We start from the raw sequence: 24,514 nt of genomic DNA, 5'->3' as shown, positions 1-24,514 counted from the left end.
TTAAAATGTCAGGAATTACTCGACCATCAAATTATGAAGTTTTCAGGAATTATACAGTCAGCCTTCATTATTATTAAATTCAATAAGCTAACACATTACATTAAATTAAAAATTATATCCAGAAACAAGAAAAGCAGTATTCAAGATTATCATGTCCTAATTGCTTTCCTACATTTTGGCATAATCTATGTTATTTAAAAAAATGATAATTATAAAGTCAACTGACATCTGCAACCTTGGGAGAACTATTCTCCATCTTGTGCTCTCTTAAAAACCACCACAATGGTCTTCATCATTGGAGACCCCTGGCCTAGAAACTGCCATGGGAAGAGCTGCTTTTGCATGAAAATAATAAAAACCTGGTCTCAGGAGAGAAAGGAGGTTACTGGGAGGAGCAACTTTGCTACTGAACAGGGTACGGTGACTGAGAAAGTGGTTATGCTGGGAGAACATTGGACTTTCATGTCTGAGGTTTCCCAGTTCAGCCCCTGGCACTGCATGTTTTGGAGTGGTGTTCTGGTTTGTCTCTTTCTCTTTGCTTCGTGTGAAACTCTCTTACTCATATGTAATAATTAAATACAAAAACAAAAACAAAAATACAATCCTGGGTATGGACTTTATGCTATGAATGAAGCAACCCTGCCAGGATCCCCAAACCAGTGTTTACAAATGAGGAAACTGAGGCATAGGTCACTTGCCTCAAGCAGAGTGTGCTCTCTTGACTGTAGTCACCATGAAGCTCTGTGTGAGTGAAGAGTGATGAAGACCATTGTGGTTGTTTTAAGAGAGCACAAGATGGAGAATAAGCTAGAATTGATTCTTTGGCTTAAGTCGGCATCCATATATCTTCCTCAGATCACATTCTCTTTAGATGGCATGTTCTACCACCTTCCGGAAATGTGGTGAGGGCCTGAGGTCCTGTTTCCTTCTGCCAGGGAGCTAGGTTTGCAGAGGAGGGGAGGGTGGGTAGCCAACTGTATTTTACACCAAGAGATTGTGGGTTGATCTCACAGGTGCTTAAAAATTTATGATGTTCCCATCCAGACTTTTCCCTACTCGAGGCACATTCCTGCACAGGCACTCCACTGTGGTTCATAAAAGTGACTCATCCTCATGCTGATTTCATGCCACAAACCAGGAAAATAAAATCCCAGAACTTCCCAGGACTAGGAGAGCAGCTGCCCCTGCTGGATGATGTGGCTGGTCCTGATCTGAATATGCCAGAATTCAGTTCCTAGCAGTGACTGGGCCTCAGGAACAAAACCCTCCTAGGAACAGTTTATAATGTTTTGGGAGAGCTCCAGGGTCATTACAAATATCAATGATATGCTACCTGCTGATTCTGGTGTTGAGGGAAAATTCAGGACACAGGAGAGTAAGCTTTGTTTTCAGTAGGTTTACACATATGGAACTGGGATGCACACTAATATATATATATATATATATATATATATATATATATATATATATAATTTTTTTTTTTACTGAGTTTGCATACTTGGGACAGAGAGTCACTTGGTGAAGGGTTCCCTTTTCCCTTTTTTTCCTTGCACTATATGAAGGCAGAGGAGCTTACTCCATTGGGCCAATGAAAAGTGGACTCTGTATAGTAAACAATATTTATATACCTTTCTCATATTTGGGAGCTACTCTCTTCCCTGATCAAACTTTCAGGTCCTTTTTCCAGCCATGACATAATCTCCCCAGACAATAAATTGGATCCACCTGCATATCAGATGTCAGGCTCAGGAAAAAACAAACAAAAAACTAGTATAGTCATGGGCCCTTTGGAATATAACTAAAATAGGCCTACTAGCTATCCAAAAATGGAGGCCCCCAAATCTTCATCAGTATTCTAGCCTTTAGGTTTATAATTAGTCAACAATTTGTTTGGCTTTTATGTTAACTCTTCTTTCAGCCACCAGGTTCCAGATGCTAACATAATGCCAACCGGACTTCCCTGGACAGATGACCCCACCAATGTGTCCTGGAGCCCCACTTTCTCAGAGCCCCACCACACTAGGGAAAGAGAGAGACAAGCTGGGAGTATGGATCAACCTGTCAACACCCATGTTCAGCAGGGAAGCAATTACAGAAGCCAGACCTTCTACCTTCTGCACCCCATAATGACCCTGGGCCCATACTCCCATGGGATTAAAGAATAAGAAAGCTACCAGGGGAGGGGATAGGATACAGAGTTCTGGTGGTGGGAACTGTGTGAAGTTGTATCCCTCTTATCCTATGGTTTTTGTCATTATTTCCTTTTTATAAATAAATATTAAAAAAAGGAAAAGTGGGCTCTGGTATGATATAAGAAGTGTTATAAAGAAGAAGGCCTTGGGCTTTGGTCATTGGCCTTGGTTTTTAGCCTGGGTATTTTGGGCTCTTGCCATAATAGATGAGGCCCAGAAACCTCTGAGTAATCTATCCCCTTAGACTTTTTCCTAACTATATTTCGCATGACTAATAAAGAACAAGTTTAGAAACCTTACACCAGAACACATGTCCTTTGAAATGTCACTGGAGCATCCACAAATGAAAAAGTGGGCCCTTCTGATTTCCCAATCCCCTGAACACTGGCACTATTACCAAAAGTCATGAGAAAAGTACTCTTTCTTTCCTTTCTTCTTCTTTTTAAAAAATTTCTTTATTGTGAAATTAATAGTTTATAGTCAACAGTAAAACACAATAGTTTGTATATACATAACATTTCCACATAACAATATAATCCCTACTAGGTCTTCCTCTGCCACCATGTTTCAGGACCTGAACCCTCCCCCGACCCCTAGTCTTTTACTTTGGTGCAGTATACCATCTCCAGTCCAAGTTCTGTTTAGAGTTTTCCCTTCTGATCTTGTTTTTCAACTTCTGCCTATGAGTGAGATCATCCCATATTCATCCTTTTGTTTCTGACTTATCTCACATAACATGGTATCTTTGAGATCCATCCAAGATGGGGTAAAGAAGGTTAATTCACCATGAACCTGAGACTTTGGAACCTCAAGAATAAGAGTCTCTTTTCATAAACATTATGCCATCTACCCCTGTTCACATTTCTCAATTTTCCACATAACAATTCAATGCCCCTGTAGGTCCTTCTCTGTCATCATGTTCCAGGACCTGAACCCTTCCCCCTTACCCCAGAGTCCTTTAATTTGGTGCAATACACCAGACCCACTCCAAGTTCTGCTTTGTGTTTACTGTTCAACTTTTTTTTTTTTTTTTTTTGGAGTTGGATTTGTTTCATTGAAGGTGCCTTTAAAATTTAGATGGAGGGAGTCGGGCAATAGCACAGCGGGTTAAGTGCAGGTGACACGAAGTGCAAGGATGGACTAAGGATCCTGGTTTGAGCCCCTGTCTCCCCACCTGCTGAGGAGTTGCTTCACAGGTGGTAAAGCAGTTCTGCTAGTGTCTATCTTTCTTTCGTCCTCTCTGTCTTCCCTTTGTCTTTCTATTTCTCTCTGTCTTATCCAACAACAACGACATCAGTAACAACAACAGTAATGTTGGGAAATTGTGAGGATGTGGTTGAGCCTGGCAGGGTTTGACCTGAGGAGTGCGTCTATCCTGTCAGTCTCTCTCTCTACTGAGAGGTTGAGCAAGGAGGGACAGGAGTAACCCCAAAGATTTACCCCATCTTATCAGACTCCCTGCCTCACAAAGCACCCTGCATTCCTGGTACTAGGGCCATTAGATAAAAAGAAAGGGGGAGATGTTGGGAAATTGTGAGGATGTGGTTGAGCTTGGCAGGGCTTGACTTGAGGGGACATCCATCCTCTCGTCTTATCAGACTTATTATCTACATAATCATTGTTTTGCCTGAAAGATCCCCACCCATTCCATTCCTTTGATCTATTTTCTTTCTACCCTCAAGACCCTCCCTGCCTGCAGGGTAGTATTAATCTTACCAGTTAAAGCCCCCAAAACAGTTGCTAAGGAAGCTCCTACCTTTCTAGCTCCTTTTGCCTTTCTCCACCCCTTTCCTAGCCATTTCCATTTGTGACCTGCCACTTCTGAGTCTGACCTTTAAAAGCCTGGGCTCTCTGATCAATAAAGAATCAGATTGCCTTGCCACCACGAGTCTGTTCCTGAGTCATCTTCCTCATGTTGCTGAGTGAGTAGCAGCCCAGGCTGGCTCTGGTTGCCCAATATTTCCTCTAAGTATTTGATAGTTTCTGGTCTAACATCCAAGAGATGTTGAAATCTCCTACTAATACTGTGTTGCTGTTAATATATTGCTGTAGCCCTTTGAGGAGATGTTTGATGTATTTAGATGGCCTCTCATTGGTTGCAGAGATGTTAATAATCATTCAGATGTCTTGATTGACTGATCCTCTGAGCATTAAGTAATGTCCATCCTTATCTTTTTAAATTTTATATATATTTTTATAAACAACATGCAATCCATTTGGGATTTATTGTATTTAAAGAAAGCAGATTATTAAATAGTAGGTATGATAAATATAGTAAGAAAATGCCTTTAATTTCAAACAAAACAAAAAGTAAATGACGGACAGAAATCAGTCAATAGGAATAAGCAATGTAAAGGCAATAGAGTACTAAAATCTGTTTAGTGCTTAATTAGACATAATAGAAAAAAAAGTAACTGATTCTGCATCACAAGTTTCCCAGCAACAGTTGAGGACTGAAGTTATTTTATAAAATATGTTATGTAACAATTAGAAATATAATTAAGATGTAAATCAGGTTTATTTAAGTTAAAGTATTTGCTTAGTGGTAAATAAAAGGCTTCAGAAGATTCAAGTTTAGTAAAAATGGAAGTATAATCAAAGATAGTGCACTTAAAACTGTTTGCCAGCAATTAAAAGTAGCTTACTATTACTATACTGATTACTACTAGATGACTTCTTAATCACAAATGTGAATAAAAACAATTCTCTTTGAAAAGTAGAAATATGCATTTCAAAATAAAAATAACCCCAAATGATTACCCTTTGCATTTTCACCTATCTTATTCTTTTAGTGGCTTCTGTAAACCCTTACTAGAAGTGAATTTTCTTTTACATGATGTCATAGCTCTTTACTGTGGAGTTGATGTCAATTTTTTAGATTTTCAATGGAATTGAAATTTTATTTGTTTTAAGGTCTATCGTGTCAGATTGATAATAGCTGTTCCTGCACGTTTTTTTTTTTTTTTGTGGTCCATTGGCTTGTATGGTAGTTCCACTTTGAGTCTGTGTTTGTCTTGTTGAGTCAGGTGGTATTACTGCAGACAACATATAGTTGGGTTGTGTTTTCTGGTCCATCTTCCTACTCTGTGCCTTTTAATAGGTGAATTCAGGCCATTGACATTTATTGATATTATAGAATGAAGATAGTTTAATGCCATTATTCTAAAATTTTAGCATGTTCTGATATATGTCATGTTTATGATACTGTGATTGTTTAAAAGAGACCTTTAAGAACTTCTTGCAGGGCAGGTTCAGTGATAGCTGATTCCTTCAACTGTTGCTTGTCTGGAAAGGTTTTTATGCCTCCATCTAGTGTGAATGACAGTCCAGCAGGATACAGTAGTCTTGATTGAAAGCCTTTTTATTTGAGTGCTCAATAGATATCTTGCCATTCTCTTCTGGCTGTTAGTGTTTGTGTGGAGAAATCTGTTGCTAATCTTATGGTTTTTCCTCTGTAGGTGACTTTTTGTTTTTTCTCTTGCTGTGTTCAAGATGCTTTCTTTATCCTTATTCCTTTTCATTCTAAATATGATGTGTTTTGGTGTCTTTAAGTCTGGGTTAATTCTATTTTGGACCCTCTGGGCTTCTTGAACCTTTATGTCTTTAATGTTGTCTAGACTAGAGGAGTTTTCAGCTATCATGTCCTGAAGAATGCTTTCTTCCCCTCCCTCTCTTTCTTCCTCTGGCAATCCAATAATGTGTATATTACTTCTGAAGTCAATCCCATATGTAATATTTGTTGTTGTTTTTAGTATCTCTTAATATATTTCTGATGTCTCTTACTTTTTTCTTAGTTTTCTCTAATTCATCCTCGATCTTGCTAATTCTGTTTTCTGCCTCACTTATTCTATTTCTCTCCCCTCTTTTCTCTCCCCCTGTTTTCTGTAGCTCAGCTATTTTGTTACCCTGTTGCGATACTGTATTAACTTGCTCAGGTAGTTGTGCTCTTAGATCAGTTATTTCAGTTTTCAGCTCTCTAATTACCTCTAGATAGTGTTTTCTTTCAGAGTCTCATTTTCTGTTTCTCCATTTCAAAACATATTACTCTCAAACTCTTCTCTCACTCCTGTGACTAATAACTCAATTAGTGTTTGGATCTTCTTCTCAAAACCCTCTGGGTGGGGTTTATCTGGGCTTTTGTCCTGGTTCACTTCTCCAATGTTTCTTCTTGATTTAACCATTGTATATGGTTTGATAAGGTAACTTTATCCCCCAGGGCTCTGTTCTGGCTCCTACGCTATTCAATATTTACATCAATGACCTCCCAGAAACTTCTTCAAGGAAGTTCATCTATGCCGATGACATCTGCTGTGCAACTCAGGCATCAAAGTTCGACATCCTCGAGGAAACACTCACGAAAGACATGTCTCTGATATCTGATTACTGTAAAAAATGGCGACTAATCCCTAGCACTGCAAAAACGGTATCATCTGTTTTCCATCTACACCATGTCTCGGCCTCGCGTGAGCTTAATGTGCAGCTTGGCGATACGAGAATCCGGCATGAAGCCCAGCCAGTCTATCTTGGCGTTACTCTCGATCGCACTCTGTCATTTCACGAACATCTCATAAAAACTGCAGCAAAGGTGGGCGTGAGGAATAACATCATTGCAAGACTGACCAGCTCCTCATGGGGCGCAAGCGCTTCCACACTACGATCATCCTCTCTGGCATTATGCTATTCCACTGCAGAATACTGTGCCCCAGTATGGTTCCGTAGCCCCCATGTCCACTTGGTTGATTCCAAATTATATTACTCCATGAGGATAATTTCTGGAACCATCTGTTCCACCCCGGTTCCATGGCTGCCAGTTCTTAGCAACATCGCCCCACCAGATATTTGTTGGGATGCGGCATCATCTAAGTTAATTTTCCACTCTACGCTCGACCGGACCTGCCAATATACGCGGATATCTTCGCCCACCCTGTCCAACGCTTGACGTCTCGTCACCCAATCTGGTCCCCTACGCCTACACTGAACTTCTCTGTTCCAGATTCTTGGAAACAGAGTTGGCAGTCAGCTGAGGTAAAGAACAAACACCTCATCACAGACCCCTGCAAGCATCAACCCGGCTTTGACCTAGCATGTTATGATTGGGCCCTCCTCAATCGCTATCGAACAGGCCATGGCCGGTGCGCCGCTATGTTCCATCGCTGGGGAGCCAGAGATGACCCGAACTGCCCCTGCAGCTACAGACAGACTATGACCCACATAGTCAACGACTGCCACCTCTCCAGTTTCAAAGGAGGTCTCAAAACTTTACATCAGGTTCAACCTGACGCTGTTGACTGGCTACGGAAGCAGGGCAAACGCTAGAAGAAGAAGGTAACTTTATCAGTACTATTCAGTCCACTAATCACACTTGCCTGGGTTGACTTGTGTCTAAGTAAGATACTTAAAGAATTCACAGTTATGGAAATGAACAGTTGTTTCAATTGTCTCAATCCTTGAGGAAAGCACAGTGGCTGTTAAACCATCTTTTGTTCTTTATCTTCCCTGTAGGCCATGAAAGCCTGTGGGCTTTTTAACTATAAATAGATTTTTTTTAGATTAATTACTCACTCCTAACCTAGAGATAACACAGGGTGGGGGAGAGATAAAACAGTGGTTATGCAAAGAGACTCACACACCCCAAGGGTCTAAAGCCCCAGCCCCAATTCAGCTTTTCTGACAGTAGTCAGAGCTAAGAAGGGCAGCAGTCCTTGGCCCTGTGAGTTTCTAAACAAATCCTGTTTGTACTCTTTGGGTTCTGAGGCAATTATTCAACGTGTCTCTGAATTCCTTAGAACAATGTGAAAAGGCTGCCACTATACAGACCCACTTCCAGACCACTGGGAATGTATGTCTTCTCCTGAGTTGCCCATCAGGTCTCTGCCCCCATGTCAGCACAGGGCCTCCCTGCTGCTGCTTCAGCCTTCAAGGGACAGTAGTAATGGAGACTCAGAGTTGCATTTGGTGAGCCTTAGGGGATCCTCTGGCAAACGCTAGAAGAAGAAGGGGATCCTCTCTTCCCGTCAGTGGTTTGTTTGTTGATAAGACTCAGACTGGAGGTGGTGCCTCTACTGGCAAACTGCCAGACTTTTACCAGTTGCTCCTGGGTAGATACAGACTTTAATTGCCAGTTCTTAGGGCCCTCTCTGTCCACAAGCCACACGTGTTTGCACTCACCGGTGATTTGGTGGTTTCCCAAAGTAATCTGAATCTTGTCTTGTTGTGTTCTCAGGTGATCTTTGTTATTCTTAGTTGACCAGCTCTTTTCTTTCTTTTTTCCTGCCACACCCCAGTGCAACAGCTGAATGAAGTCTTCCTTTTTCTCCATTTTCCCTTCCTTTCTTCCTTTTTTCTTTTCTTCATTTTCTCTATTTCTCTCCTCTTTTATCTCTTCCTTTATTCCTTATTATCTATTTATTACTAGAGCAGTGCTCAGTTCTGGTGTAAGGTGGTGTAGGAAATTGAACCTAGGACTTAGAGCTTCAGGCATGATAGTATTTTACATAATCACTATGTTTTAGCTCTAGCCCTCACTCTTTCCTCTATTCCTTCCTTCTTTCCTTCCTTCCTCTCTATAAAGACTTATTTATGAGAAAGAGCAAAGGAGAGAGAACCAGAACACTACTCTTCTGGCATATGTGACACCAGGAATTGAACTCAGGACCTCAGGCCTATAAGTCTAATGTTTCATCCATTGTATCATCACATAGACCATGGGTCTTTCTATTTATTTATTTATTTAATAAATTTTAAAATTATTTTTGTATTTTATTCATTTATTTTAGAGACAGAGAGAAATTGGAAATAGAAAGGGAGAGAGAGAGCCAGAGAGAGAGATACCTGCAGCACCACTTTACTACTCAAGAAACTTCCCTCCTACAGGTGGAGACCTGGGGCTTGAACCCAGGTCTTTATTCATGATAAGATATGTGCTCTACCAGATGTGCCGCTGCCTGATCTCATGCCTTTCTTTTTCTAAAATGAGCTTTTGGTTAAGTAGTAATAGCATATAATATAATACCCAAGATGATTTGGTATTACATTCTAAACTAAAAAAATAGTACCTAAAATATTTCCAAAAGTTATCTCTATTTTAGATATTTTAAAAAGGTTAAAATTTTGTTTTCAGGCTCAGTAAGGGTATGTGTATATATATATATCTGAACAGTATTAATTCCTTCTTGATGTTTAAGTGCCCTTTTGAAAATGAGGGGAAAAATGTTCTTTTGAAACAGGATCCAGATGGAATGTTTGGAGGAGGCAATGTGCATGAGGTGGTGCTGAAGGTACAGCTGTGGTCTGCCATGCAAGTTGTTTTTTTGTTTTGTTTTTTCGTTTGTTTTTGTGTCTTTTGTTTTTAACCAGAACACTGTTCAGCTCCGGTTTATGGTGGTGCGGGGGATTGAACCTGGGACTTTGGAGCCTCAGGCATGACAGTCTGTTTGCATAACCATTATGCTATCTACCCTCCGCCCAGCAGATGGTGTTCTTTTTTTTTTTTATATTTTATTTATTCCCTTTTGTTTCCCTTGTTGTTTTATTGTTGCCGTTGTTGGATAGGACAGAGAGAAATGGAGAGAGGAGGGGAAGACAGAGGGGGGAGAGAAAGACACCTGCAGACTTGCTTCACCACTTGTGAAGCTACTCCCATGCAGGTGGGGAGCCAGGGCTTGAACCGGGATTTTTCCACCGGTCCTTGCGCTTTGCGCCACCTACACTTAACCCTCTGCACTACCGCCTGATTCCCAGGAAGACAGACACCTGCAGACCTGCTTCACCACCTGTGAAGTGACTCCCCTGCAGGTGGGGATCCGGGGGCTCAAACCAGGATCCTTACTCTGGTCCTTGTGCTTTGTGCCACATGCGCTTTGTGCCGCTGTGCTACCGTCCGACTCCCTGATTTTTTTTTTTATTGATTTAATAATGATTGAGAAGATTGTAGGATAAGAGGGGCAAAATTCCACACAGTTCCCACAACCAGAATTCTTTATCCCATCCTGCCTCCATTGCAGGCTTTCCTATTCTTTATTCCTCTGGGAGTATGGACCCAGGATCATTATGGGGTGCAGAAGGTGGGAGGTCTGGCTTCTGTAATTACTTCTCTGCTGAATATGGGTGTTGGCAAGTCAATTCATACTCCCATCCTGTTTCTCTCTTTCCCTAGTGGGCAGGGCTCTGGAAAGGTGGGGTTGCAGGGTACACTGGTGAGATTGTCTGCCCAGGGAAGTCAAATTGGCGTCATGGTAGCACCTGCAATTTGGTGGCTGAAAAAGCATGAAGATATAAAGCAGAACAAATTGTTTAATAATCAGGAACCTAAAGGCAAGAATATAGCAGATGAGATTTGGGGTTTCTATTTTGGAAAAAGCTAGGAAGTCTATTTTAGGTATATTTCTTTAAAATTTTTTAAATTATCTTTATTTTATTTATTGGCTAGAGACATCCAGAAATATGGAGGGGAGGGGGTGATAGAGAGAGAGACAGAGAGACACCTGCAACATTGCTTCACCACTCGCAGAGCTTTACTCCTGCATGTGGGGACTGGGAGCTTAAACCTGTGTCCTTGCACATTGTCCCATGTACACTCAGCCAGGTGCACCACCACCTGGTCCCTATTTTAGGTATATTTCAAGGGGTCCATGGCTTACAAATTTTTGCCTGAGCCTGACAGCTAACATGCAGGTGGGCTTAAAGTATTGTCTGGGGAGATGATGTCAGAGTTGGAAATAAGTCTAGAAAGCTGGATCAGGGAAGAGAGTAGCTCCGAAATTTGGGAATAGTATAAAAATATTGTTAACCATCAACCCCATCAATCTGTTCTGGGGCCCATATTCATCGCAGGAGCCTGTGTAACCTCTTATCCCTGTAGGTCTGAGCTCATATTCTGTGGTCATAGGTAGGAACATTCTAGGCGGCACTCATCTCAGGACCCATCTTCCTTGAGTGCCAGAGTATGTTGACCCAGCCTCCTTCCAGAGAGTGGGGCAATTTCTACCACTGTTGTTCTACATTGAGGGCAATGTCCTATAAAGGCCCACAAGCGGGTCCATGATGCTGTTTCTGATGGAGATGACCAGTGATGGTGGAGAGAGGAATCTGTTAGAGGTCTAGGTCCATCATATCTATGTGGCAACCCCAGGATTCCCTGGCTAAGGCCCTGGATGATGGGGTGGCCTGGTAATGACCGAGAGGGCCATCATTGAAGTATGCTGGTCTCTTGCCCTTATCCACCTTTTATAGTCCTTACTTTATCTGACAAGGTTAGTCTTAGAGTGATTGAGGGAAGTGAAATAGGAAATGGGTGAGGAGGGTATCTAGGTCTAAGTAGAAACTATTTGATTAAGTACTTTATGGTGTCTTTTTTAGGTCTTTCTACTTGCTTTCTGTACTTAGTGAGTCACTGAAAAATGTTGTGCACCTTTACTTTAAGGTATAGATATTTTCCCTAATGTTGTTTTCGCTGGGCTGGCTTCACAGGCGGGAAACAGACGAACAGAGACTCATGGCTGGGTTGTACGCAGTATCTCTTTATTCATGCAGGACGCAGCGCAATCTATACCAAGCTAAGCTAAACTCAAAACTACAAACAATCTTGTCCTTATAAATATACTAGCCCAGTAGGGTGGGAACAGGATGTGACGCAGAGAGGGTGGAGAGAAAAGTGACAGGTGAAAATCAGGGTATGACAAGGAGAGGGGGCGGAGCAAAAACATATCATGAACCAGTGGGGATTGAACCAATGCCCTGCAGTGGTTATGTAAATAGAATACAGTAGTTATGTAAATAGAATGCAGTGTTAAGCAGGGGGGATTTAAACCAAATGAAACAGAAGGGGTTTTTAGAAGCATACCAACACCCTAACTTATGGATATACGTGCACATGTGGTCTATCTCATGTGTCCTGGTCTGTATCTAGGTTCTGTAATTTTGTTAGGCAATGTGCCACCTGAAGTGCAACTAAGGAGTCCTATGATCTAAGAAAGGTCTCACAAGAGTGCTGGAGCTAAAGCATTGACAACCCGGGCCTGGCGTCTCTATACACAGTCCAAAGTGAAACATGTTGAGGTGGTATTGATTGCATTGATTTGGTTGAGATCAGCAGATGCAGTATCAAATGGTGTGGATCAAGAGAAGCATGAAGGAAAATGAGCAAAGCCCCAGAGGCTCCAGGAATGGGAGAAATACGGGTTTATAGCAAACGAGGAAGGTTCTTGCTGTCTTAGGTTTAAGAATGTAATAGATAGTTATTATTATAACTAAGTTATTTGAGAACTTGATTTATTTTGAAAGTCCCATGGATAGGATTTACTGTACTATATAAGACCTTACAATGATTTGCATCATTTAATGCTATTTACAAATAACTATATCTTATATACTGACAAGACAGTTTATTTATGGTCTCCTTGGTCTAAGATTATAGGTGATTTAATATTTCAAAAAGTTATTATTAGAAATGCATTAACAATTTAAGCCCAATGTTAAAATTCAATCAGTTTACTTATTTGAAACCTTAAGTGCTTAGATTGAAGGAATATATACTCAGAACTGAAGTCTATGTATTATAAAGCTTGAGACATTCAATCTATTTTTCCCTCTCATATTGATTAAATAGTGATTTATAAGACTATAGGTTAATAGGAGAGTATATTAACACCACTCCCACTATCAAAGGTCTGTGTCCTTATCCTCACTCCCTTACAGTGAGTTGAAAAGCTACCTTTCCCTGTCACCGCCCCCCAGAGTTTTTTACTTTGGTGCAGTACTCCAAACTCAGTCAGATTCTGCTTTGCATTTCCCTTTCTGTTCTTCTTTGTCAACTTCTGTTTATGAGTGGGATCATCCCATACTCCTCTTTGTCTTTCTGACTTATCTCATGTAACATAATTCCTTCTAAGATGGGTCGGAGAAGGTGGATTCATTATTCTTAATAGCTGCGTAGTAGTCCATTGTGTATATATGCCACAACTTTCTCAGCCATTTATATGTTGATGGACACCTGGGTTGCTTTCAGGTTTTGGCTATTATGAATTGTGCTGCTATGAACATAGGTGTACACATATTATCTTTTTGGACGGCTGTGACAGAGTCCTTAGTATATAGCCCTAGGAGAGGAACTATTGAGTCATAAGGAAGGTCTATTTCTAGCCTTGTGAGGGTTCTCTAATCGAACAGGCCGAATCCCATTTTGTCATCCGACTCTTCAGACCCTTCTTTTCGTCCTTCTTTTCCTCGGCTGCGCCACAGCCCCACCTGCCGGGACACTGGCCAGCTTGCTGATACCTTGGGCGATGACGTCCTCGATGTTTTTCCCGTTCAGCTCACTGATGACCTTGTTGAGTGGCTCATCGTCGGCCTCAATGCCCACGCCGTCCAGGATCTTCCTGATGTCCTTGGCGCTGGGGGATACTTTGCCCCCCAGGGCGGCCAGCAGGTAGGAGGCGGTATCTTGGTGGCAGCGCAGCAGAAGGCGCGGGCGACCTCGGCAGCGTCAGCCACGGAAAGGGACCAATTTTCTGTGTTGGATTTTTGAGGAATTGTCAAATTATGGCAGCTTCCAGCACCTATCATTTTCTATTTTTAAATTTTATTGAACATAATTTGTATTCCATAAAATTTACCCATTTTAAATGTACAGCTCAATGCTTTTTTTAAAGTAAATTTACTGTGTCGTGCAACCATCACCACAATCGAGTTTGAGAACATTTTTGCCATCTCAGGAAGATCCCTAGTGCCCATTTATGGTTAATCCTTGTTCCCATTCTGAGCCCCAGGCAACCACTAATCTAATTTCTGTCTCTATAGATTTGCCTTTTCTGGCATTTCATATCCATGGAATCATATGCTGTGTGGTCTTTTGTATCTCTCTTTTTCACATCACATAATGGCTTTGGGAGTAATCTATGCTGTAACAGGTATGAAGCCTTCATTTCCTTTTTTATTGATAAATAATATTTCTTTGTGTGGATAAGGCATACTTGATGGACACCAATTTGGGGTACTGTGTCTACAGCTATTATAAATATCTCTGTGTCTTTGTGTGGACACACACCTTCATTTTGCTTATGTGAATAAATACTGAGGAGTGAAAGTAAGTAAATATCCAAGAGTGAAAATTGTTGGCTCAGATGATAAATGTATATTTAACTTGATTTTTTTTGTCATTGCTGTCACCTGTGCTTTATTGCTCTGGGTCTGGGGGGGGGTAGGGAGAGACTATAGTACTGAAACTTCCCCTAGTGCCATAGCATTCTCATGTGGTCATACACATGGCAAAGCAAGTGGCCTCTCAGGTGATCTATTTTGGTGACCCCACATATTTGACTTTGAGAAACTGTTTACTGAACTGGAGAGATAACTGAATGGGTAGGACTAGTGTCTTGCCATGTGTACAATCCAAGCTAGAACCCTGGCATCATATGGGAGTGCCACAGCACTGTGGGACACTCAGTTCTGTGGTCTCTCTCATCTTGGGTTATCACTGGGGCTATTGCCAGCACTACAAACCCACTGCTCTTGGTGACCATTTATTTCCCCATTTTATTGGAGAGGACAGAGAGAAATTGAGAGGGGAGGGGGAGATAGAGAGGGAGAGAGAAAGATATTGGTAGACCAGCTTCACAGCTAGTGTAGTGACTTCCCTGCTGGTAGGGAGCTGGGGGCTCGAACCAGCATCATAGTACAGGTTCTTAAGCTTCATATTATGTGTGCCTAACCTGGTGCACCACCACCCAACCCCCTCCCTTTCTCTTTCTCTATCTGAATTAAAAGAGTTAGTTCAGGAGTAATGTAGTAGTGAATGCATGAGATCTGGCCTTGGGAAGAGAGAGAAAGAGAGAGAGAGAGAGAGAGAGAGGGAGAAAGAGTGAGAGAGAGAGAGACTGTATGTTTCCATAGTGGCCTCATGCGTCTATGTTCCTGCCAGCAGTGTGTAAGGGTTCCAGCCCCCTCAAAAGTGCCCCAGTTATGATTTGCACTTTCTCCTGTTTAGGTCAGTGACCACAGATGACATGTATTGAAGGCTTATTGTGCACTGGATGCTGGCTGGGCTGCTCCCCATCTACACACACACACCCTTTGAGCTGTTGTCCTTGTCATGTAGCCAGCAGAGGAAAGGACTGGGACTCAGATGTGAAGTGAGTCATTGCTCAGGCCATAGGCCAGGCAACCACAAAGTACAATGGAGAGCTGAATTTGGGAGAGTGCAGTAGGGAGTAAAGGCTGCAGAAGTGGGTCTGTCCTGGTAGGCCTGAGTTCAGTGGAGGCTGGAAAGTTACTTTGAAACACCAGCAGGGTCACAGTCCCCTGGGAACTGGCATGACTCAGAATGACCAGCAGCACCCAAGACTGGTTCTCAGAAGCTCAGACTCCCCTGACTCTCTTCAGGACAAAGAAGCCCTCATCCCCCTGGCCCTCGGGTTGGAGACAACTTCTAAGTGTGTGTCCAAAAGAAGTGGCCTCCTGTTCTCCTCAGGGATGGTTTCTTACAGGGCACCTTGTTCTGGATCCCTGGGCCTTATTCACGACCAGATTCCAGGAGGAAAGTTCCTGTCTCTGGTGGCAGGTAGGAGACAGACTAGTGGTCAAGAGCCCTCAGTCAATCATCCAGTGCCATTGGAGTCTTGCTGGATTGCAATTACAATCCTTCAGATCCGACACAAAATCATTGGGCTGGTAAGAGGAGAGCACCTGGGTAATGGGTTTAACAAAAATTAACCTGGTTAAGCCCTGACTCTATTGAAAATGAGAAAGTGCGGATGGGCCTAATCGATTCATTCATAGCCCAATTTGCTCCAGAGCTGGCTTTGGGTTTCAGTTAAGTGGGCCCTACCCGAAAACTGGGATGCTCGTTTCATTCAATTACCTCTTTGTTCAGAGAGTTCAGATGACGGTGAACTTTGTCTCCTGTCCACCACAGGGGGCTGGTGCAGAGGATGGGGCTTCGGTTAGCGAATGTGCTTGCACTAACTTGCACCTGTGCATACATGCTTTTGCTCTTGCAAGTGTGCACACAAACCTTTCCAGAGTGAAAAGGGTTAGTAGACCTTTAATGCCCCCCCCTTGAGATTATGGATTTGATCACATACTCATTTACTCTCCGTCCATCATCTCTCCCCACCCCTGGCCTCTTGGCAGATAAATGATGTTATTTGAAGGTATTCTTGAAATTTCTGATGGAGACTGTTTCTTAAGTGCTTTTAGAGCCCGCCTATACTTTGTAATACTTGTCATATTCTGGCTAGTAAACTCCTGGCCTTTAAAAGCCGGAACCTTACTCTGTTTCCTGAATATGGGGGAATAGGTCATTAACTGTGAATTTCAAATGAAGGAGATTTACAGTATATATCACAGAAATATGTTTATGAGAGACAGCAAATGCCAAGGAATCCATGGAGCAGAAAAAACAAAACAAAACAAGCAAACAAACAAACGAAAAAAAACCAAGCAGCCAGAGAGAAATCAGCTGATCTGGGGAGCAGGGTTTTTAAATTTACTTATTTTTATTTCCTTTTCAGATTCTTGTGGCTCATTTGGCCAAATTGAGGTCTTGTTGCAGGTTCCTGATAGAAAACCCTTTTTGTTTCCATTTTTTTTTCTTTTTTACCAGAGCACTGATCAGCTCTGGTTTATGGCAGTGTGGGGGATTGAACCTAGGACTTGAGAGCCTTAGGCATGAAAGTCTCTTTGCGTAACCATTATGCTATACCCCCACCCTTTGTTTCCATTCTGCTCCCACCCCAGCGCCAAACTCTACAAGATCTGGAAGATCTTGACTGTGGAAATGCCACTGAATTGGGGTAAAATATGGATTATTGGAGCTCAGAGAAGGGTGGGGAACTGGAGTGGGGTGGAGAAATTGAGAGAAAAAGGATGGAAGGAGATGAGGGTGGATTAGCTGGCTTGATGATTAGTGTTATGTTGTATGCTTTACATTGGGTAGTTCTCCCCCGCCAAGAGAATTGGATCAGTCTAGTTAGTTTCGTTTCTGTTTAGATGGCCTTGGCCATGGCCAAAGCACTGGTGAGGTACACAGTATTGCACACTGATAAGCAGCTGTGGACATGCATGTCGACTCTTCTCCACATGCCTTCCCTCCTTCCCCCACCCAGGGTGACTTGCAAATGAGAATGAGCTGGTAAAATGTTGCTAACCTCTCCCACACAGGAAAAGAAAACGAGTTTTTCTTCCTACTGTTCCATATTCTGTTAGCAAGATGGGTCCATCGGAGACATTTGTTGACAACTGGATTACAAGTAACGACAAACATAACAAATAATTTATTTGAGAGGGCCTTTACATCTAGTCTAACTTGCTAAAAAAAAAAATGTGACTTTTTTTATATATATCAATTTCCAGTGTGTACAAGTCAAGGATTTCTCCGTTTCTTCTTCCTTAAGTGAGCAGTTTTGAAGTACAAGTGTCAGCATTGGACATCGTCAATGAATGGAGTATCCAGTTCTATAAATACAGGACTGGGGAGATAGCATAATAATTATGCAAAAAACCTGTGTCTGGGACTCCAAGGTCCCAGGTTTAATTCCCAGCACCACAGTAAGTCAGAGCTGAGCAGTGCTCTGGTAACCAAGAAACCAACACCATGAAGGTAGGTGTTACTTGGAGGACTTCATAGATGCAGGTAGCATCTGTATTTAGTTGACTTTAACTAAAGAAATTTACTAAATCTTGATAGCATGGATGTGCTCCATCAGTTGAAAACTAGGTTTTCAAGAAAGTAAATTTTATTTGTTTGTTTTTATTGAGAGGGAGAGGGAGAAATGCTGGTATATGGCACTGGGGTTCAAACCCAGAACCTCATGCACTTACAGTTGAACCTCTACCAGCATCAGTCCGAGAAGTTAATGAAAAAAAAAAGTTGGGCTGGGGAGATGGTTATGCAAATGGTTATGCAAAAAGACTTTAATGACTTTGGTACTAAAGGTCCCAGGTTCAATACCCAGCATCACCATAAACCAGAGCTAAGCAGTGCTCTGGTAAATTAAAAAAGAAAAAATATATTGTCACTGGGGATTCATAGCTCTAGGTTGACATTTGTTTTCTTTCAGATAGAAAGGCAAAGATAAGGATAGAGAGATAGAGAGAAAGACATCATAACATTAAAATTTTCTTCATTGTAGTTGGGGCCAGACTTGAACTTGGATTCTGAACATGGCAAAGCAGCACACTATCCAAATGAAATAGCTTGTCTGTCCTAACTCCCCCCAGCCCCCCCTTTTATTTTTCTCCAGGGCTCGGTGCCTGCACTATAAATCCACTGTTCCTGGAGGCCATTTTTTCCGATTTTGTTGCCTTTGTTGTTATTGTTGCCATTGCTGTTGTTGTTGGATAGGACAGAGAGAAATTGAGGGAAGACAGGAAGACAGAGAGGGGGAGAGAAAGATGGACACCTGTAGACCTGCTTCACTGTTTGTGAAGCAACCCCCTTTCAGGTGGGGAGCTAGGGGCTCGAACTGGGATCCTTATGCTGGTGCTGGTGCTTCACACCATGTGTGCTTAACCTGCTGTGCTACCATCATCCCCCCTTTTTAATGTTGGATTATAGTGTTGTATGCTTTTGAGGTACAATTTTACACTTCTCAATATGTGTTGCCATATCACACCCACCACCAGAATTCCATATTCTTCACCACAGCCTGGGGGTCTCCCTCAACCAATCTGATTATCCCCTCATTCCCCAATTTGATAACCTCAGTTATGCAGTGAAAATCTAAGTTTCTTTTTTCCTATTACCTTTCTTTATATCCCACACATGAGTGAGCTAATTCTTTCCAGTGGAAAAAAATCTGTCCCAAGATAGCTGCATTAATTCCTGTTTGAATTTCTATCTGCTAGAAGATTCCAGCCTACAGACTTTGCCAGTGCTGTCCCCCACAACTGTGTGAGACAATTTCTTAAGACAAACCCATCCATCCATCCATCCATCCATCCATCCATCCATCCATCCATCCATCCATCCATCCTAATGATTCTGTTTCTCAGGAGAACCCTGAGGGACTGGCAAAATAGCTCACTTGAAGAATGTGCTCCTCTTCAATGTGGCTTATATGCACCTACCACACTGAAGAAGCTTGACTCTTTCTCTCTCTCTCTCTCTTTTCCCATCCAGTGCCTCATTCCTACATGATTCCACTACTGCTAACAAACTATTTTTTCTTTTTTCCAGATACAAGATGGGAAATGTTGGGGCATGAACAATATTAGAGATGGCTGACGTCAACCTATGAGCATACTATAAATTTACAGGCAAACCCACAAAGGATTGTGGGTGCGTGGAAACTTATTTTGGTGTATGTATTCCGGAAATGCCCTCTCCGTTCCTGCGAATTCTCATGCAGCTGCTGTTCTTGTGCACTCTCTTCAGATTGCCATGCTGCTCCTCCTGGGATCTGAACAGGTGTTAGCTGAGTTCTGGTAAACTAGCTTAAAAGACTCATGGCTTTTGGCCATAACGACTAGTCAATATTTGCCCCTTTGTCTATTTTGCTCTACCTAAATAACCACAATGTAATGAACAACCCATTTGTTTAAATCCCCAACCAAAGTTGTGGCCAAAGTCTTTTTATTTTGTAATTACTATAGGGAAATAGTGAGACAGAAAGAGGAGAGACACCATAGCACCACTGATGAAGTTTCCCTGTGGATGATGCTCCCTTGTGTTAGCTGGGGGCTCAAATATGAGTTCTCTCAAATGGCCAAGTGTGTGCTCAACCTGGTGAGCCATCTCCATGCCCCCTGAGTTCCATTTTTATAATCCTCACCTGGGTTGGCTTTTCCTTCCTCGGACTTTTTGTTATTGTGGTGGGCACCGTTGCTACCTACCCAACAGCCCTCACTTACTTTTGCAACTGAACTCTGGTTGTGGTCCAGCAGTAAGCTGTCCAGCTCCAGGGACTGGATCAAGGTGGGTCATAGCACTTTTACCTGCTTCTGTTGGCAGGGGGTATTAGGATGGGCTTGTGACACAATTCTGACCTCAGATATGTTTGGGATAATGCCACTGGGGCTTTTGGGAAGAAACTGCCCACTCCCCATTAGAAAAGAGTGTTTGTGGGCTGCCCTGTTCCCTCTCTTCTCCATACTATGACTTAAAGGAAGATTGAGACTGAAACATACACACTGTGAAGCACTCACATCTCAGTAAGATTTTGGCATATATTCCCTTATAACAGATACTCAGATTGAAAGATAATTTCTGGCACCCTCAGGCTCCTCTCAGTCAATAGTCTCTATCAAAAGTAACCAACTGTCTGATTTTTATCACCATAGGTTAGATTGCTCTTCTACTTATGAATGTTTATTTTTGTGTTGGACTTAAAAGGACCATTTCTAGAGCAGTTTGAAGTTCACAGGAAAATTCAGACTACAGATATTTCTTTCTCATAAACTCAGTTCATCAATCAAGTGCTTTCATGCACCACCCCCCATGCCACTTCCCGCTTTACTAATCTGACTTCCTGTTAGTCATCACTGAAATTGCTGGACAGGTTGTTCAGGTGCCTAAGCTCAGCACAGTCTGATGGCGTTTCCTCGCCCATCATTCACACAGCAGCTCACCATGCCCCCCTCACACAGAGCTGTGTACTGGTCGGTGTCACTGCCCTCTGGCTGGGCAAACCTAGTGGACATCCAGCAAGCACCTACCAGGTACAAAATAGCCACTGGGACTAGGGCTGTGCTGTGTGCTATGAGTGGTTGGTGTAAGTTGTATATGTGTGTGTATTACTGTTGATGTTCTGTATACTTTTTTTTTTAAAGAATAAACACCCTTTAAGAAATTTCTTTATTGGGGAATTAATATTTTACATTCGACAGTAAATACAATAGTTTGTACATGCATAACATTTCCCAGTTTTCCATATAACAATACAACCCCCTCTAGGTCCTCTGTCATCCTTCTTGGACCAGTATTCTCCCCACACACACACACACCCACCCCAGAGTCTTTTACTTTGGTGAAATACGCCAATTCCAGTTCAGGTTCTACTTGTGTTTTCTATTCTGATATTTTTTTCTTTAAATATTTATTTATTTATTTATTTGTTTTCCCTTTTTTTGTAGCCCTTGCTGTTTTTCTTTATTGTTGTTGTAGTTATTGTTGTTAATGATGTCATCGTTGTTAGATAGGATAGAGAGAAATGGAGAGAGGAGGGGAAGATAGAGAGGGGGAGGGAAAGATAGACACCAGCAGACCAGCTTCACCACCTGTGAAATGAGTCCCCTGCAGGTGGAGAGCCAGGGGCTTGAACCAGGATCCTTACACCGGTCCTTTTGCTTTATGCCACATGCGCTTAACCCGCTGCACTACCTACCGCCCGACTCCCCTGATCTTGTTTTTCAACTTTGGCCTGAGAGTGAGATCATCCCATATGCATCCTTCTGTTTCTGACTTATTACACATAACATGAATTTTTCAAGGTCCATCCAAGATCAGCTGAAAACGGTGAAGTCACCATTTTTATAGCTGAGTAGTATTCCATTTTGTATAAATACCACAACTTGCTCAGCCACTCATCTGTTGTTGGATACCTGGTTTGCTTCCAGGTGTTGGCTATTACAAATTGTGCTGCTAAGAACATATGTGTACACAAATCTTTTTGGATGGGTGTGTTGGGTTCCTTAGGATATATCCCCAGGAGAGGAATTGCAGGGTCATAGGGTAGGTCCATTTCTAGTATTTTGAGAGTTCTCCAGACTGTTCTCCACAGAGGTTGGACCAATTTACATTCCCACCAGCAGTGTAGGAGGGTTCCTTTGACCCCACACCCTATCCAGCATTTGTTGTTGTTACCTTTTCTGATGTATGACATTCTCACAGGAGTGAAGTGGTATCTCATTGTTGTCTTTATTTGCATTTCTCTGACAATCAAAGACTTGAAACATTTTTTCATGTGTGTCTTGGCCTTTTAGATCTTTTCTGTGGTGAATATTCTGTCCATATTCTTTCCCCATTTTTGGATGGGGTTATTGTTGTCTTGTTGTTGAGTGTTGCAAGCTCTTTATTTATTCTGGTTATTAGCCCCTTGTTTGATGTATGGCATGTAAAGATCTTCTCCCATTCTGTGAGGGGTCTCTTGGTTTGGGTAGTGGTTTCTTTTGCTGTGAAGAAGCTTTTCAATTTGATGTAGTCCCATAGGTTTATGCTTGCCTTAGTCTTCTTTGTAATTGGATTCGTTTCAATGAAGATGTCTTTAAAACTTATACGGAAAAGAGTTCTGCCAATATTTTCTTCTAAGTATCTGATAGTTTGTGGTCTAACATCCAAGTCCTTGCTCCACTTGGAATTTACTTTTGTATTTGGTGAAATACAGTGGTTCAGTTTCATTCTTCTGCATGTCTCAACCCATTGTTTCCAACACCATTTGTTGAAGAGACTCTGCTTTCCCCATTGAATAGTCTGGGCACCTTTGTAAAAGATCAGATGCCCATAGGTGAGGAGGCTTACTTCTGGGCTCTCAATTCTATTCCATTGGTCAGTGTGTCTATTCATGTTCCAGTACCAAGCAGTTTTTATGACAACGGCCCTATAATGCAATTTGAGATCCTGGAGTGTAATGCCTCCAGTTCTGTTCTTTCTTCTCAAGATTGTTTTGGCAATTCTAGGTCATTTCTGGTTCCAGATATGGATAAACATTTGTAGCATTTCTCCTATTCTCCTAAAAATATGTTTGGGATATTGATGGGGATAGAATTAAATTTGTAGATGCCTCAGGACAGTATATTCATTTTGATGATGTTAATTCTTCCAACCCATGAGCATGGAATATCTTTCCACTTCTTTGTGTCTTTTTCAATTTCCTTGAGGAGTGACTCATAATTTTCAGTATACAAGTCTTTCACTTCTTTGGTTAGGTTTATTACTAGATATTTTATTGTTTTTATTGATATAATAAAAGGAATTGATTTCTGGATTTCAACTTCTTCTACCTTAGTGTTTGCATAGAGGAATGCCACTGACTTTTGAATGTTCATTTTGTAGCCTGACGATTTCCACAAGCTTCTTGCTGGATTCCTTTGGTTTTTTTTTATGTATAGTATCATGTCATCTGCAAATAGGGAAAGTTTGACTTCTTCTCTTTCTTTTTTTCTTTTATTTATTTATTATTATTTTTAATTTTATTTTTAATTTTCTGATTTTGTTTTATTGGGGAATTAATGTTTTACATTCAACAGTAAGTACAATAGTTTGTACATGCATAACATTTCCCAGTTTCCTATATAACAATACAACCCCCACTAGGTCCTCTGAATTCTTCTTGGACATGTATTCTCCCCACCCACCCACCCTAGAGTCTTTTACTTTGGTGCGATACGCCAATTCCAGTTCAGGTTTTACTTGTGTTTTCTTTTCTGATCTTGTTTTTCAACTTCGGCCTGAGAGTGAGATCATCCCATATACATCCTTCTGTTTCTGACTTATTTCACTCAACATGATTTTTTCAAGGTCCATCCAAGATCGGCTGAAAACGGTGAAGTCACCATTTTTTATAGCTGAGTAGTATTCCATTGTGTATATATACCACAACTTGCTCAGCCACTCATCTATTGTTGGACACCTGGGTTGTTTCCAGGTTTTGGCTATTACAAATTGCGCTGCCAAGAACATATGTGTACACAGATCTTTTTGGATGGATATGTTGTGTTCCTTAGGATATATCCCCAGGAGAGGAATTGTAGGGTCATAGGGTAGGTTCATTTCTAGTATTTTGAGAGTTCTCCAGACTGTTCTCCACAGAGGTTGGACCAATTGACATTCCCACCAGCAGTGTAGGAGGGTTCCTTTGACCCCACACCCTATCCAGCATTTGTTGCTGTTACCTTTTCTGATGTATGACATTCTCACAGGAGTGAAGTGGTATCTCATTGTTGTCTTTATTTGCATTTCTCTGACAATCAGAGACTTGGAGCATTTTTTTATGTCTTTCTCGGCCTTTTGGATCTCTTCTGTGGTGAATATTCTGTCCATGTCCTCCCCCCATTTTTGGATGGGGTTATTTGTTGTCTTGTTGTTGAGATTGGCAAGCTCTTTATATATTCTGGTTATAAGTCTCTTGTCTGATGTATGGCATGTAAAGATCTTCTCCCATTCTGTGAGGGGTCTCTTGGTTTGGGTAGTGGTTTCTTTTGCTGTGAAGAAGCTTTTCAATTTGATGTAGTCCCATAGGTTTATGCTTGCCTTAGTCTTCTTTGTAATTGGATTAGTTTCATTGAAGATGTCTTTAAAATTTATGCGGAAAAGAGTTCTGCCAATATTTTCTTCTAAGTATCTGATAGTTTGTGGTCTAACATCCTAGTCCTTGCTCCACTTGGAATTT

At 41.6% G+C, this 24,514-nt stretch overlaps 1 pseudogene; it reads right to left on the bottom strand.

Annotated features, from left to right (window-relative positions):
* Positions 1 to 13,346: 13,346 nt before the first annotated feature.
* On the bottom strand, positions 13,347 to 13,922 carry LOC132542579 (large ribosomal subunit protein P2-like; annotated as a pseudogene).
* Between the last annotated feature and the right edge of the window lie 10,592 nt (positions 13,923 to 24,514).

This window comes from Erinaceus europaeus, chromosome 13 (genome assembly GCF_950295315.1).
Source record: "Erinaceus europaeus chromosome 13, mEriEur2.1, whole genome shotgun sequence".
NCBI classification, from domain to species: domain Eukaryota; kingdom Metazoa; phylum Chordata; class Mammalia; order Eulipotyphla; family Erinaceidae; genus Erinaceus; species Erinaceus europaeus.
Note: the sequence above shows the minus strand (reverse complement) of the source record. Positions and strands in the feature narration are given on the sequence as shown.